Below are 16,092 nucleotides of genomic sequence, written 5' to 3'. Positions count from 1 at the left end.
GCAGGCCAGTGGAGGCCACTGGGCCCTGGCCCCGCCTTGCTCCCCCCAAGGGCTGCCTCTTCCAGAGGGAGCTCCAGGCTATGGCTGGGAGGGAGCCCAGCACCCTCTGCCCCTCCCTGCTCAGGACTGTCGAGAAAATGCAAGACGACTGGCGAAATCTGAATTTCACATAAACCTGGCAGGCATACTTTTTTAGTGTACATCCCCGATATTACATAGAACACACTTAACTAAAACTTAACTTGTGGTTTATCTGAAATTCAAATTTCACTGAGCACCCTGTATTTTTTTTTAAGTTTTTATTTTAATTCCAGTTAGTTAACATACAGTGAGTGTTATGTTCATTTCAGGTGTACGCAGGCTGTGTTTCCATTTGCTAACTCTGGCCACTGTAGCCCGCTTCTCAGCAGGTGACACCTGGCAGGTGGGTGAGCAGGGCTGCAGCAGACAGGGAGAGGATGGAGACCCCCGCCCATCTCTGGACAGCAGTCCTTCTTTCCAGAGGCTCCGTGGGTCCACCCCCCACCCCCCCGCCGACCCTCTCCCATGGTCACTGCTCACGGTCCGGTGCCACGGCTCACCTGTGGGGGTCCCCTCTCCCTGCACCCCTCAAAGTCACCTCCACGTCCCCAAGGAGTACAGGGCTCATTTGCTGGGGCTTGGTGGAGCTCAGCTCAGCGGCTAATCCCCTGGGTGGCTCCTGTCAGATTATTAATTAGCTAAAGCGGATCGGTCCTGGAACAACATGCACTTGGACTTCAGATAAAGCAGGCCAGGGAAGCTGGGCGGGGGGCTGCTTAAAGTGACAAGAGCCTGTTTCGGAACTGCTCCCTGAAGAGGACCGAGGGGCAGGCAGAGACGAGGGCGGGCGGTTTGCAACAGAGCCCTCAGCACCCCCTCACCTGCTCTAGAGAGCACACCTGGACGGTGCAGACGCACCTCGGGACCTGGGAGAGAAGCCGTGACAGCTAGGTCTCACTTTTTGATAAAGAGCTTGTGCCTAATCAGAGCAAACCACCCAGAGCTCTTCCAAAAGCTTCTGATTTCACTTGGGGTAACAGCTACGAGGCCTGCAGGATCCAGGGCCCCCCAAGCATCCCTGTGACCTCACGTGGCATCACCCCACAAACCGCCCTCCAACCAGCCAGGCCACTCTCGCGTCCGTCCAGGAGCTCACACTTGCTGCTCCCCCAGTGGGGACACTCTTCTCTGGGGTATTAAGTAGGGGGGCTCGATCCCTCACCCTCCTCTGTCCTTACCCCAACGTCGCCGTCCAAGTGCTGCGTCCCTCGGATGCCACGCCTAGAATTACAAACCACCCCCTACCCCCATGGCACCCTGCCTGCATACTACTCTCCAAGCCTGCTGGCTTTCTCCTGGACACACATGGCCATCCAACAAATACTATACTTCTTTATCTCATTTGTCATTTGCCTTCCTCCACTAAAATGCAAATCCCACAGCACAGGAGGCCTTGCTCCGTTCATTCACTGTGGCAGTTCGAGTCCAGTTTGCCGTGTCTCTCAGTAAAGGCTTGACAAATGAATGAAAATGAGAAATGAATGACCGAAGTGAAGGTCAAGACACGGACCCCCACCTCTTCAGCTCTGAGCCGACTGTGGCTGAGCCCTAGGCTGCCCTGGGGGCTCCCTCGGCACCTGCCACCTCTCCCACGACTCCCCCTTCCCCAGCTCTGGTCTCACATAGGTAGGTGCTCCTCCTACCCCCTCCTACCGTCTCCCCTAAGATGCATTTCTAACTCTGGGTCTCCTGAGGGATGGCCTTGGGGACCCATCTCCCGGCCACCCAGACCCGCCCCTCCCAGCCGGGCCCCCTATGGGCTCTGTCCCAGAAGCAGGGGGCGGTGGGGTGGCAGTGAGGGGCGAGGAGAGGGAGCAGGGACTCCCAGCTGCTGCCCTGGCCCAGCTCAGCTGCCGGCAAACTCCTGGGCTTGGATTGTTTTGACTTGAGTCGGTGAAGCTGAAATATTGAGTCACGACGGCCCTAAACTTCATTACCAGCTTTTAGCGCAGATTACTAAGGGAAAAAAGTTGCTTTTAATTGCTTCTCCCGATTAGCATTTCTGGAGAAGAAACTAGTGATTAATTACACCTTCCCATTTCCACCCGCAGGCCACAGGGGTCCCAACCCCAGGCTACCACACGGAGGCTCAGGGGCAGGAACGGTGTCTGCTCCCTTGGGGCCAAATCAGAGCCAAAACTCAGAGTGGGCAGCGGAAGGGCAGGAACAAGCCCCGAGCCGACTTAACGGAGTGGCCATAGCTAATGGCGGGGGACAGCCAAGGGTCCCCACACTGGGCTGCCTCTGGCCCCCGTGGGGTGTCCTCTGGGCTGAAGGGCTTTCACCCAGACCAGCTGTACACCTGGGTGGATCCCGGAATAGCAGAGGCTGGGGCCGCTGGCGACACAGAACAGCAGGAGCTCCAAGATCTGCAATAAAGGACGACGTGTCCACAGCCACTGGGATTCCTCTCTGGATGCAACCCGGTGGTCCAGCTCCCCCAATGCCCCAGAGCGCTCTCCCCGTGGAGGTACCAAGGTCACGAGGACAGAGGCAGGGCACAAGATCTTAGCCCTCCAGAAGCCACAGGCCGTTGTCCCCCTGGAGCACCCATGTCACCAAATGAAGAAGGGCCCCTTGGTAGCTCCAGGCAGGCAGGCACTACCCGTCCTCCCCAATCCCTCTCCCCTTGGGTCGGTGCCTGGCGTGACCCAGGGGCTTCCCCGGTCTGCTAGGGAACAGGGGAGAACTGAAGAAGGAGGCCCAGGGTCGGGGGTCAGCAACATCAGGCCGAACTCTCACACAGAACAGAAATCAGAAGGGTCAGCGACACTTCCCACGCCTTATTATTTCTTTCCCGCCTCTTCATGGACCCTTCCCCACACCTCGCAGCTCAGCCATCCTCCAGAGCATGTGGTGACCCAGGGGGCACAGGGCTAGTCCCCTCAGCCCCTCAGCCAGCACCGCCCCCATCCCACCATCCGCACGGCACCCCAGCTGCCTGCCTGCAGCGCCAGCCCCACACCAGATCAAAGCCCAGGAGGAAGGAGTCGAACTGTCCAGGCCAGTTACGAGTGAAGGCCAGGGATCTAGAGCAGACGTGGAGGCCAAGAGCAGAAGAGCCTCCCACGCACACAGACACACGCGCCTGCCCACCCAGACACGCCCGCCCCGGGGCTGAGCCCAGGGTCTGGGTGCTGGCTGAAACCCCCTGGGAGCCAGGCAGAGGCACCAGACGCATCCTAGGACATGCCTGTCACCCTGCAGGACGTGGCCAGCCTGCCCTCCTGCTCCCTCACCCCTCCCCCTGGAAGTCAAGCATTCAGAGCTTCCCTGGAGGCCGAGCTGGCCCATGTGGCCGGGAATATGTTGCCAACACGGGCAAGTCCTCACCGGGGCCCCCGCTGCCGGCTGTGACAGCTCCCGCCCGTTCCAGCCAGGCCTGCTGTTTGAGCCGTGCAGCCGTCGGCCGAGGGTCGAGGATCGCTTCACTGTTAGCGCATTACGGCTGGGGGGCCTGCCCCATTCTGGCCCAAGCAGATGAGACCAAGGCCCAGGAGAGCAGAGGCTCGTATCAGATGCCCAGGAGAAAGGGACGGGGGCCCAAGTCTAATCTGATGGGGTCCCCACGGGAATTCACACCGCGAACTGTGAGATGACTGGCCACGCGTGAAGGCTGCTGGGCTCCCAGCCCACACACTGGGGCTGGAACTAAGCTGGCCCCGGTGGAAACGCGGTCTTAGGCTGTGTGACCGGATGCAGGGGAGAAGGCATGCAGACACTCAGCCCTTGAGAGCACGGATCACGCTCCAAATAGCAGTGACAAGAACTGTATGAACTAGACCCAATCTCAAACCCAGCGCTGAACCCTCCGGGGCCGTCTCTGGGCCAGAAGGAGAGCGAACTTGGAAATCCCTACTGAAAACAGTGCCAGAGACGAGCGGGCCCCTGGCCTTACCCCCACGTGGTGCCGGCCAGCGGTGCGCAATCCACCCAACAGCATGGTGCGGCAGGGTGCCTCGCCCTCATCCACAAAATGTGTGGCCTCCAAGAGCCACGGGTGGTTCCTGGCACTGTCGGGTGGGGGCGTGAGAGGGGAGGAGGTGCGGGCCCACGTCGGGGCGCCCAGAATGCCTGCGTTGACCTGGTGCCTTTGTTCGCCATCTGCTCCCACAGGGAAGCCCTACAAACCCTTCCTAATGCCTCGACGCGCTTCCACGTCCTTGAGGCAGCGGCCCCGGCAGCCTCCCCTCCGGCCTCTCAGGTTCTCTCTCGTGCCACCCATGCTCCCCACTGCAGCCCCAGCCATCTTTGTATTTATTTTATTTATTTACTTTTTAAAAAGATTTTGTTTATTCACGAGAGACACGGAGGGAGAGGCAGAGACACAGGCAGAGGGAGAAGCAGGCTCCGTGCAGGGAGCCCCATGTGGGACTCGATCCCGGGGCTCCAGGATCACACGCTGGGCCGAAGGCAGATGCTCCACCGCTGTGCCCTCCTGGGGGCCCCCCAGCCACATCCCATTACCTCCATGCTCAAAAATATCCGGTGGCTTCCCCAAGGAATAAACCCCTCTCCCCTGGCACACCCACCCTTCCAACTGTGACCACCTCCTGGCCACCAGGACCTTCTTTCTGCCATGAACATTCTGAGCTCACCCCACCCCAAGACCTTTAGACTGGTCATCTTCTCTTCCTGGGACATTTTCCGCCTGCTGCTCCGGTGGCTGTCCACTTCCTGTCCTTCCGTCTCAGCTAACCATCACCTCCTCAAGGGGCCTCCTCTGACTGCCACTCACCTCACACCACTTCATCCTACGTCCACTCTGCACCAATGGGCTCCTCGTCCCCTCTAGGGGACTCCTTGTCTGCCGGCCCAACTACAACTCCACGGGAGCCAGGGCTGCCTGGCCCACTCTGCCCGCAGACACCAGGCCCCCAGTTGCTGTTGATTGAATATAACCCGGTCAAGGGGCGTCTGGGGGGCTCAGCGGGTTAAGCGCCTGCCTTTGGCTCAGGTCATGATCCCAGGGTCCTGGGGTCGGGCCCCACCTGGGGCTCCCTGCTCAGAGGGGAGTCTGCATCTCCCTCTCCTCTGCCCCTCCCCCTGTTCGTGCTCTGGCTCTCAATAAATAAATAAATAAAATCTTATTTAAAAATGTATAACCAGATCTTACAGGGTACCGCCAGAAACGGGGAGAGTCTGAACCAGACAGGAGTAGGTCTGCGGACCGGGCCCGAGCACGGACTCCCCGTGGTGCTCGGGTGAGGAAGGACACCTCTGAGACAGGGTCAGCCCTGCCCCAGAGGACGCAGGCCTGGTGCCAAACCTGGGAAGGGGCGGGTAAGCGCGCAGGGCCTTGGCCACCACAGCCCTTTCCAGGGCCCTCCCAGTTCCTGAGCTTCATTATTAAGCCTTAGATGGCCGATGCCAGGATGCAGAAGCCCCACAGGACTCGCGGAGCCCGTCCCCTACGCCAGCATCGCCCCTGGGAGTCAACAGGGAGTGGAAACTTCAGAAAAGGAAAAACTAATAGGCATGTTTTGCTGAGGGAATGAAGAAAACAAAAAGCCTGTCACTGAGAACAGAAGGGGCCATGTTCTGCCTTCAAAGCGGGGGCTCCGCGGGCCCGTTGGCAGCCTGCTCCCGCGCTGGGCCCAGGCCGGGCCGGGGAGACCAGCCAGAGGCTCGGAGACGTGAGGGCCTGCCTTCCTGGGACCCATGACCATCAGAGAAGCCGAGTCAGGCAAGAAGAGCCCAAGGGTACAGACATGCAGGTGCTTGTGCCAAAAACCCGGCAAGACGGCGGTGCCAGCAGTCTCGACACGGCCATCAGGGGACAACAGAGGCACATCTCAAATGTGCAGAGGCCACTCCTGAAGCGTGATGGCCTCCAGAAGCCAGGAAGAGCCGGCCACCCAGCCGCTCCACCACGGCAGCCCAAGGAGGCGACATTTACATCTGATTTGCACACCCCTGCCCTGTACCAGGTTTCCGCTAGTCCCCGAGGTGGCGCGGCCTGGAAGGAAGCAGACCTACATACAGCTTTGGGGACCTCTCAAACCCCAGTGGGCACCAACGCACCCGTCGCTGCCAAGTGCTTCCTCCCTGCAAGTTCAAAGTCCAGAGCTGCGGAGCCCGGCCACAGAGGGAGGGGCAAGACACACCTGCCCATGGCGCCCCCGGGGCGGGTCGGTGCTGGGAAGTAAACTGGGGCTGCTGACTGCTGCTTGGCATACACGGGAGGCGTGGCTTGCGGCCTCGCCCTCCCAGCCATCCTCTGGGCGCTCAGCCTCAGCCCTGACCTCACACCGTGCCTGCAACTGCCTCAGCACCTGACCCCGCTGGCCTGGTTCCCCCGGGATCCCAAGAGAACACTGACAACCAGTGTGCGCGAAGTCACCTACTGTGTGTCAAACCCCCACCGCAAAAACCGCCAGGTCTGCTACCCGCAGGTAGATAGGTGACAGCACCAGCCTCGTGGACCACCCGTCCCTGGTGGGAGTGGCTCATCAAAAGACACCTATGGGGGCGCCTGGGCGGCTGGGTCGGGTGAGAGCCTGACTCTTGATTTCAGCTCAGATCATGATGCCGGGGCCATGGGATCAAGCCCCTTGTGGGGCCCGGGCTCTGCACCCAGCAGGGAGTCTGCTTGAGACGCATGCTCCTCCTCTCCCCCTCCCCCTCTCCCTGCCCCAAGCCACTCGTTCTCTCTCTAAGAAAATGAATAAAATCTTTAGGAAAAAAAAGACACCTTTGGTTTCCTCTCTGAGGGTCCTGCCTGGGCTGGAGGACCACCTGAGCGTGCCCCAACAAGTCACACACGAGCTCAGAGCAGTGCAGTGGCCTCTGGTCATGCAGAAGGACTGGACCTACTGCCCCCAGAGGGGACGTGCTTGGCTCCGGGAGTGCTGTCTGCTAGGGCACAGGCCTCACCTAGAGTACCATGTGCTGCTGGCACCACTCAACGTCATACGGTGGTGACGCTGGGAGAACTCTTAAAGGCCAGTTATTCCAATCTCTTTATTCTACAGGTGGTTAAACCAAGACCCAGAAAGGAGAAAGCAGTGACTCATTGTCAAAGCCAGGGCCAACGTGTGGCATCCTGTCCCTAGACCAGGGGTCCGTCCTCAATCCTGCGTCCTCTTACTCTCACCTGGGTGCCTGAGCTACCACCAGCCAGGTCAGGACCCTCTGAGAAAGGCCTACCAGGCCCTCTCCTAAGAAGGAACCCCCAAACTGGCCAACCATAGCCCCCACCCACATTTCCCAGACACATCTTGGGGATCAGGAGCAGCTACCTTTGCATCCCAAGAGGCCGGGGTCCGAAGTCCACTCCAATGATTGAGCTGCAGGATTCCCTTCTACAGCAGAGGTTGACAACCGTGGCGGCTAGAAGGGCAGGTGGGATGGAAGGGGTCTTTGCCTTCGGTCAGCGAGGTCTGTTTGCCTACCAAAATGAGAAGGGAAAACAGATTAGTAGGCTACAGTGGAGACCCACAAAACGACTCCAGAGAGGAGGACAACAGATGGCATGGTTCCGACACTTTGCATGGTAACCGTTGGCCAGAAGTTCTTGGTCAGAGATTCTCGGACCCTGCCTGCCAATCAGCAGATGGCACTGCCATGGTGCGTGCCATGCCTGACCCTACAGCCAATGCACCCTGTGCACAATTATTAGCCAACTGCTAAGCAGCTGTCACACCTGACAAAAGAATCAAGATAATAGGCCAATCAGATGCCACCCCAGGTAGTAACAGAGTGATCACACCCGGGCTCGGCACCCTGGGTGAAAGGTCAGCCTGACAGCGGCCCAAGAGGACAGTGGAAGCCAGATTAGACCCACGCGACCGAACCAAGCCTTGGGCTCCCCAACGGCCTGCCGCTCCCTCCAGACTTTCCCAGGGCGGGAACCCAGCTGCTCCCATGACCCCCCAGTGGCCTTGTGGGAGTCTCTAAAAATGGAATCAACAGGTGTCTCTGCAGTGACCCAGGATGGTCAGTTTGGTTTCTTCCCTCCCCCCCGCCCCCGTTCCATGCTGGTCCTATACCATCTCATCCCATAAAACAGGATAGAGGGTGCATACACACCCCTGAGAGGGGGCTGCTGAGATTCATGTGATAGGTGCTGGGCCAAAAAAACGTGGCCAAAGAAAGTTGGTGCCCTGCTACCAGCAACCTTTGTGTCAATTTAAGCAAATATTGTGGTGTTTCCATGGTGATTCCTGTTTTGAATATCCACTACACTCACTTTTTAAAGGGCTTTTCCTGTTTGTGTTTCAACTTCAAATCTGTAAATATTTTCAGCCTTTTTAGAAAAATCAGCCCATGCGCGTGCAAACACACACACACACACACACACACACACACACGGCACCTGACCTCGGTGCACAAGCTCCCAGGCCTGGAGGTCCAGCCTCATGGATGGGAGCGTGGGGTGTGGAAACCCCAGGGGGTGCTCTGCTCTATCTGCTCCCACACCCACACTGCACATGGGGCTGGCATCAAGGAGGGTGGTGGCTGAAATTCCGGTCCTTTCCTTCCCCCTCGGCAGGGGGATGGCAGCTTCCACGGCGCCTGTGTGTTCCCGGAGCATGTGAGCGGGCTCAGCCTGACTCTACGGTGTGGCGTAGTGTGGGCAGTTACCCAGCAGGTTCTCCAGTGAGCCCAGCCCTCGGATCCCCAGCTCCCTGGAGTGCAGGAACCACCACCACCCCCGCCCCCGCCTCCTGAGGTTGGGCCTTGAGTGGAAGGGTTGCTGGGCTGTGAAGGTGACAGATTCCGGCAGCAGCTCCCCCCACCTCTGCTCTGGGGCACTGCCACCAGGATGGGCCAGTGACAGTGGCCCGGGGCTTGGACCAGCCCGCTCCCACCCCACCCTTCAGCACCGTACAGGGTTAACAGCGGGTTTCCTGGTTTCCATGGATTCCCGCCAGGCCCCTAATGTGAGTTTCGTGTGATTTGGGGGAAGTGGATTTCCTTTGTTTTCCAGTTTGGGAATATTTTTTTCTTTAAAAAAGAGGAAAAAACACTTTAATGGGAACTTCAGGGCCACTGGGAGACTTACTCTTCTGGGCTCTGACATTGCCCTGCCTGTGGGTCCAGAATCCCCCAAAGCCCTGGGGCAGCCCACCCATCAGCCAAGTATCTCCGAGCCAGAGGAAGGGGTGCCTCAGCCCACCTATGGTTCCCTGCCCCCAGAACATACTTCTGCTGGTGTTGGGGGGGGGGAGGGCTCTATTCCAATATCCCATCAGAACAACCCCTGCCCCACCTGAAAGCCAGCATCCCGTGCAGGTGGCCTGCACTGTCCCCTTCCAGACATATGTACACTTCCCAGGGGAAAGGTCACAAGAAATGCTCCCACCTCCCCGACTCCTGGCAAGGAGCTACAGAGCCCAGAGTCTGACCACACACAAACGGGAATGTGAACGATACCAGGCTCTGCTGTCCTGGCTCAGAAGGGGATTCCAGTTACAGGTGAAGGGGGTGTTCCATGCCCTGGGGGCCTTGTCTGGCCTCTTCCAGCTGAGGGAGGGGCCTACCCAGGGCAGAGGGAGCTTTTCACCTTGGCAGCAAAATCGACTGGGTAAAGGGTGTGGCCAGGCCTTCTCCTCCCCCTCCTCGTCCGTCTTCCCCATTCCTGCCATCCTCCAGCCCTGCCAAGGTGTGGCCTTGCTCAGGGACTGTCCCCAAGCAAGTGGCCTGACCTATTTACCAAACCAGGGCACAGGCCTCGGGGCCTGCCATGGACGGGGCCCTCCCACGGCACCGGCCCCCGGGGCCATGGTGGCACTAGGAATCTCGGTCAGTAGGTGGAGAGCCCAGAGGACAGACCTCTCTGGCCAGCAGCTCCGGGGTGAAGGGGTGAGAAGCCATGTGCAGGTACAGAAATAACACTGGGCCGAGAATCAGAAGACGTGGGTCTGAGTCCCAGCCCGGCCACGTAACTTGCTGTGGGCCCTCGGACAGGCCATACGATCTCCCTAGGGCCCCATTTCCTCATAGATGGAGGTAACCCCTTCCTCCCTCCTACCTAGCAGATGGGCTGGGCCATCGTCAAGAGATGTGCAAGGTGGTAAGAGTGCTCCAGAAACGTTCTCCACTACCACCACCTTCTTCTTCCACACCTCTTCAAGGTAACCTTCCAGAATCTGCTCTGAGCAGGCCCATATGCCTCTCTGCTCTGCTCTGCTCCTGGCACATCCTTCTTTGCGGCATTTAAATCCGTACCGGACTAAAGTAATTTGTTCGCGAGTCTGTCCCCATCACTGGGTTTTTAACTCCTCAAGGGCAGAGACCAGGTCCTAATTATCTCTGCGTCCCCAGCATTTAGCACAACAGCTGGCCCACAGTGGGCAGCATAAGTGCTTGTGGAGCTCAACCAGTCCCCGACCTCATGTCAGAATCATCCCTCTCCAGCGACGGAATGCTTCCCCAGCTGCCTTCTTGCCCCACTCCCTCTGGCTCCCCGACACCCTACCTGCATCTGGGCCTTCCCCAAGCTCCTCCACTGGCACCATGAGTAACTCCAGGTTCAAGGGGACCCCTTGTCACCGGATCCTCCTCCAGCCGATGCCAGTAAGAATGGACTGACCACCTACTATGGGACAGAGAGCGTCCTGGGAGCAGAGGGCACACCACACGGGCCTGTCGCCCTCTGCCAACAGGCCGGCTCACCTGGCACCGTGCTACGTGTTGTACTCACGTGATCTCGCCAAATCTTTACAATACAAGGTCGGAAGGATTAGGGTCCCTAGGGATCGGTTAGGGAGGGGAGGCTCAGAGATATGAAGTGACTTGCCAAAGGTCAACCTCTCAGGCCCGGACTCCGGCTGACGGGTGCCAGGCCCAACTCACATGAAAGTTCTCCTTTGTCCCCACCCTCGGTCTCAGCACCGACACACACCCAACGCTCATCCCACTCCTGCATCTCAGTCCTCCGGTCCCCAGATGTGTCTCCCTTGAGCCCCCTAGAGCCAGCAGAAAGCACCCAGAGATCACAACTGGAGGAAAGACAAGGGTCGTGCTTAGGTGCTTCCTTCTGGCCAGGCTGCGAATGAGGGGAGGTGGGGCCTCTGGTGAGGAGGTGACGGGGAAAGATCGACGCCTGAGAGGCCAGAGGGCTGGAAGATCAGGCCAGGATGGGGAGAGGACAGAGCCCTAATGAGCAGATTTCATAAACCACCTGGAGTGAAAACAAAAACACAGACGTGTACATTGCCCAACTTCAGGCTGTATGGAAAAGGGGAAAAAAAAACAATAAAAAAATCCACATCTTAATACAAAAATCCTACACGATGTGTTGTGGCACGAAAGTGTTTTTCACTGCATTTTTCATCTGTGATCTCACACAGCCTACCACGGGTCCGCCCAAAGCAGTTGGTATTTGATGGTACACAAACAGAGCAAACACACAGACAATTAACCAGAAACAAGGGCACCAGATATTCAAATTGGTCCAAGCTGGCATCTCGGGGCTTCGGGTGGCCTCCGGAGACAGCTGTGCTGGCTCTGCGGACGGGCCCCTCAGTGTCCGAGGGGGAAATAAAGGGGCGACAAGATCGCGGTGCAACTGGAAGGAAACGTGGAGTTCTGTGAGTTCTCAGAACTCCGCAAGCGGAACTCCCGGCTGGCGCTGCGGCACTTGAGGTGCTGTCCCGCTCCGGCCGGGGGGACACGCAGGGGACCGGTGCCCCAGAGGCCCCTCCCGCCCGTTGCTCACCCAGTTGCTATCTGTCTCCTCTCTGCTCCTCCCCTCCCCCCAGCCGCTGGATGAGTTTACGGAGCTGTGTGCCAAAAACAATCGACTCCAGGGAACAGAGTTCTACAAAAAAAGGGCGTGTCGCCAGAGAGAGGCGGATACCATGGAAACCACCACCTTTTCAGGGCAGCCTAGGTGAAGCCAGGCTGAGGGGGGCATGGCCTGGGGGCGGGGAGGGACACCGCAGGCACGATGCGGGCCCAGGAAACGCCGGGCTGGCCGGTGACCTGAGTGAGCTGCCTGAAGCGTGGAGGGTCCGGAGGAAGGGCTGGCCCGGGTCCACCAGGAGGGCAGGCCACTGGGACGCGCGCGAGCGCACACGCACACACACGGGCCACCCTGTGAGGTCACGGGGGCGGCGCCACCATGGTGGTTCAGGGCACCGGGCGGTTCTCTGCAGCCGGACCGTCGGGTACGAGTCCATTTACCGTTTGGGCGACCACGGGCCAATATCGTTAACCTCTCCGTGCCTTGGTTTCCCCGCCCGTGAAATGGAACGATAAACCAAAAAGGCCAAATGAAGGCGGGCGCAGGGTTGCCAGGCTCTGCCACGGTGCGGGAGGGCAACGGCTGTGTGTGAAGCAGCACAGACGAGGGGCTTCGAGGCATTAGCACGTGTCGTCGTTGTCACAAGAACCTGAGGCGGAGCGTCATTAGCTCAACTGGAGAGTCGGGGGCGTGAGACTGAGAGGGATGTGACCCGGGGTCACCCCAGGGCCGACACCTCTGCAGGCGTGTGGCGCGGGGAGGCGGGAGGACGGGCCTCAGGACGTTCTCTTCCCACACGGACCTGAAGGGACCGCAGCGACAGCGACAGCGACAGCGACGCTCCACGGACGGGCGGGGGCAGGCGGGCGGCGACCGGGGCTGACCGGGAGCCCCCCAGACCCTCACAGGGCGCGCCGCGGGCCCAGCCCTCCCTGCCGCCGCCACCCCACTCATTCAGAGACTTCCTCTCTCGCTCGCTTCTTAAAAAAACGTAATGTTCTCCATAATTCACCCGCCCCGGAAGATAATCGATAGAGCCCGTGATGAAACCGGAGCCGTGGTTTACGACCCGCTGCGAGCAGAAAGGGCCACATCAGCAGGTCCGCTCGGCGCTCGGCCCATCCGTCTTGCCCGCCGCCCGGGGCCTCCTGCCGCGCCCCCGCCGAGCGCCGCCCTGGGCCCTGGGCCCGTGACCCGCCGCGGCGCCAGCACCCGGCACTCGGTACCCAGCACGGGGCACCCAGCATCCAGCACTTGGTACCCAGCACCAAGCTCTCAGCACTCGGTACCCAGCATCTGGCACTCAGCTTCCAGCACCCGGCACCCAGCACTCGGTACCCAGCACCAAGCTCTCAGCACTCGGCACCCAGCACCCATCTCCCTGCAGCACCGCGCCCCCGCCCGGCATCCCGCCCTGCGACCTCGCCGCCCCCCGCCCCCCGGCCCTTCCCAGGGTCTGGAGGCCGCCGCCCCGCCCGCGCCCCCGGCCCCCCGACGGCCGCCCGCTCCCCGGGGCTCCCTGGCGGGGAGGGCGCCCCGGCTCCGAGGCACACCTGGGGCTCGGGTCGGCGGGCGGGGGCCGCTGCTGCTCCACTCCGCCGCCTCAGCCGCGTCGTCGTCCGCGGTCGGTCGGGCCGTGAGGTGACGGACGAGGCGGGCGGGCGGCGACGGCGGGGGCCGCGTCCTCCTCAGCCGCGTCCTCCTCAGCGGCGGCCCGCGGAGCCCCGCCCCCGCCCCGCCCCCTCGCCCCGCCCCCGCGCCCGCCCGCCAATCGGCAGGCAAGGCTCTGCTCCTCCCCAGAATCCCTTGCTGCGCGGACCAATCAGGGGGCGGCACGGCCCGAGCCCCGCCCCATAGGCCCCGCGGGCGCCCTCGAGCCTCGGCCTCCGCCACCTGAGCCTCAAGCCCGCGACGGCGACGCACGTTCCCCCGGAGCCCCCGGGGCCCCCGGAGCCCCCGCCGCGCGCGCTCGGAGGCCGCCCCGGAGCCGCGGGAGCCGCGAGAGCCCCGGAGCCGCGGGCGGGGTCCTGGCAGCCGGGTGGAACGGCCTCGCGAGGCCCGCGGCTGCGGAGCTGGGCGGCGCGGGTGGGCCAGGTGTCATCAGAGGACGGAAGCATCTGGAAGCTTGTGTCTGAAAGCAGGGGCATCACCGCCGGGAACCACGATGTCGGAAATGGCCGCGCCCCGGCCCGGCGCTCAGCACTTTACAGCGACCCGCGCAGCCTGCCCGCCTTCCAAGGTGCACACGGTCACTAGCCCACTTTACAGACCAGGAGACTGAGGCTCCGCAAGTGAGGCCGCCCGCTGGCCCGGGGCCTTTATCCACCGCGCTGCAGATTTTTTATTTCTTTTCTTCATGCTTTCTTTGCATTTCCTAATGAGCCATAGGCATCGGTCCTAATCGGGGAGAAAGATGTGTGTGTTTTTTTTAAAGGCTCTAAAACTAAATAATTTAAAAGGCCCTAAAAAGAGGCAAACCCTTCCTCCCCGGGTGGGGAGCGCACAGAGGGATTTCTGGGGCGCCGGGCCACCTGGCCTCCAAGTCGCCGCTGGAGGAGACACCAGTACAGGCACGGGCCCCCGAGGCCCGACAGCACCCGGAGGCCGGGCCGCAGACCATGCGGGGCCTGGGATTCTGCAGCAGCCGGGTTTCCTCCCGGCCCCACCCCGCCGGCCGCTCCTGACAGGTTTCTCAGCAGTTTTGCAATCACCGCCCAGGTCTGCACCATAAAGAGGGCCACGGGCCGCCTGCAAAGCAGCACACGCGCCACTCTCACCAGGCCTCCCGTTCCCAGCACCCGGGGGAGCCGGGAGCTCTGCACCGGCCTGAGCCTGGGCCGTGCCATCTTCCCTCCGTGGCCGGGAGAGGCTTGGAGGGACGGTCATCGCCCCCATTTGCTCCCCCTTGGGGCTTCATCCAGGCTCAGGACAAGAGGGCATGAAGGAAATCCTCCTGGAAGGTCTGCGATTCAGGAAGCAGCCCCAGCAAGTACTGAGCCCGGCCAGAAATGGAACCAGGGAATATCCCAAGTCGTCTTTTGCCCTTTTTTCCCCCATAGCACCAACTGGAGGGGGGGATAGGGAGCGATTACCCCACTTGGTCTGCTTTCCATTTCAGCTCCCCCCTACCCCGAGATGCGCACACGGGTTCTCCTTTGGGGGCAAACAGGATAAAGGTCCCTACTTTTTAGGGCCTTTTTAATTTATCTTTTCTTAACATTATGGATTTCTGGTTCCCTACTGTCTGCCTTTCTCTGTCATTGCCAATCTACCTTAAGTTTCCCCTGGATTTATATATTTATTTTTTGGGTTGGTTTCAGGTGCTTCTAGTTTATCAAACAATCAGCCCTGTGAGGTACACTGGGTGTTTCCAGAAATTACATCACAAAAAATCATGCAATTAAAGTGTAAGGGAAAAAAAAACATAGCTGTTGCTTCATTTTGTATTTTAATTAGCGACTTATTGTAAACGTAGACTTTTAAAATGGAGGCGCCTAAGCAAAGCCAGTAAACAAGTTTTTCTAATGAATTAATTTCACCTCTTCCCTCCTCCTCCTCCTTCTCCTCCTCCTCCCAACTGTCACCTTCTAGAACTTCCCGGCCCTCTTCTTTTTTTTTTTTTTTTTGTCTATGCCACTTCTTAATTCTTGCCCAACACGTACTAGAAAAAGAATACCCCAACATAAAATTAGGAGCCCCAGCTTGTAGGATCCCAGAAGCAGCTCGGTGGTGAGTGTCGTGGCCGAGGACCCTGGCCCTGACCCTGTAAAGCCCTCTCAGCTGAGTCCCACAGATCCCCCCCCCCCCCCCCCGCTCCTGCGGGTGCCCTGAGCTCAGGAAGGGAGACAGGGAGCCCAGCACCCTGCCGCGAGTGTCCAGGCAACAGGGAGAGGGCGCAGATGTGGCACACCAGCAGGATCCACGACGCTAGATCACCTGGAGGGCCAGGGAAACCCAAGCGATTGTCCCACTGGGGAGGAAGGAGAAGGGGTGCCCAGGAGGAAGAGGAGAGAACCCGTAGCCAGGGAAGTCACACAGGCTCTAAGTCACACAGCAGCTCAGAGAAGGGACACATCCATGTGTCCCAGGCCCCACCCCCCGACCCCGGAGGGTAGATCCAGGCTGCCACCAGCGGTGAAGCTTTACAAGGCTGGTGTAGAGCCTTGCTCCTCCCTTTCTAGAAAGTTCCCAGCCTGGGGGGTGGTGGTGGATGGGGAAAGTAAGTTAACCTGCCCCTTTAGCCTAGTTTGTGAAAGAGAAGCCTGAGGATGGGGACAGAGTTCCCAGGAAAGGTAGATGAGCCCCGGACATCCCAGAGA

General features: G+C 60.0%; 1 protein-coding gene across 4 annotated transcripts in view; it reads right to left on the bottom strand.

Moving 5' to 3' along the window:
* CASZ1 (castor zinc finger 1) overlaps positions 1 to 16,092 on the bottom strand; it is a 140,961-nt gene that overhangs the window by 103,096 nt on the left and 21,773 nt on the right. Inside the window, exons 1-2 of one of the 4 annotated variants that reach the window (XM_025451120.3) lie at positions 13,327 to 13,506; positions 7,323 to 7,471 (exon numbers count right to left, since the gene is read on the bottom strand). The gene's annotated coding sequence lies outside the window, so the exon portion shown is untranslated. Of the gene's footprint in view, positions 1 to 7,322; positions 7,472 to 11,465; positions 11,698 to 11,746; positions 11,868 to 13,326; positions 13,507 to 16,092 lie in introns of those variants that run through there. The other 3 variants (XM_025451122.3, XM_025451119.3, XM_025451121.3) reach the window with 3 other exon arrangements.

The sequence above is a fragment of the Canis lupus genome, chromosome 2 (genome assembly GCF_003254725.2).
Source record: "Canis lupus dingo isolate Sandy chromosome 2, ASM325472v2, whole genome shotgun sequence".
NCBI classification, from domain to species: Eukaryota; Metazoa; Chordata; class Mammalia; order Carnivora; family Canidae; genus Canis; species Canis lupus.
The sequence above is the reverse complement of the archived record's forward strand: the minus strand, read 5'-3'. Positions and strand labels throughout refer to the sequence as shown.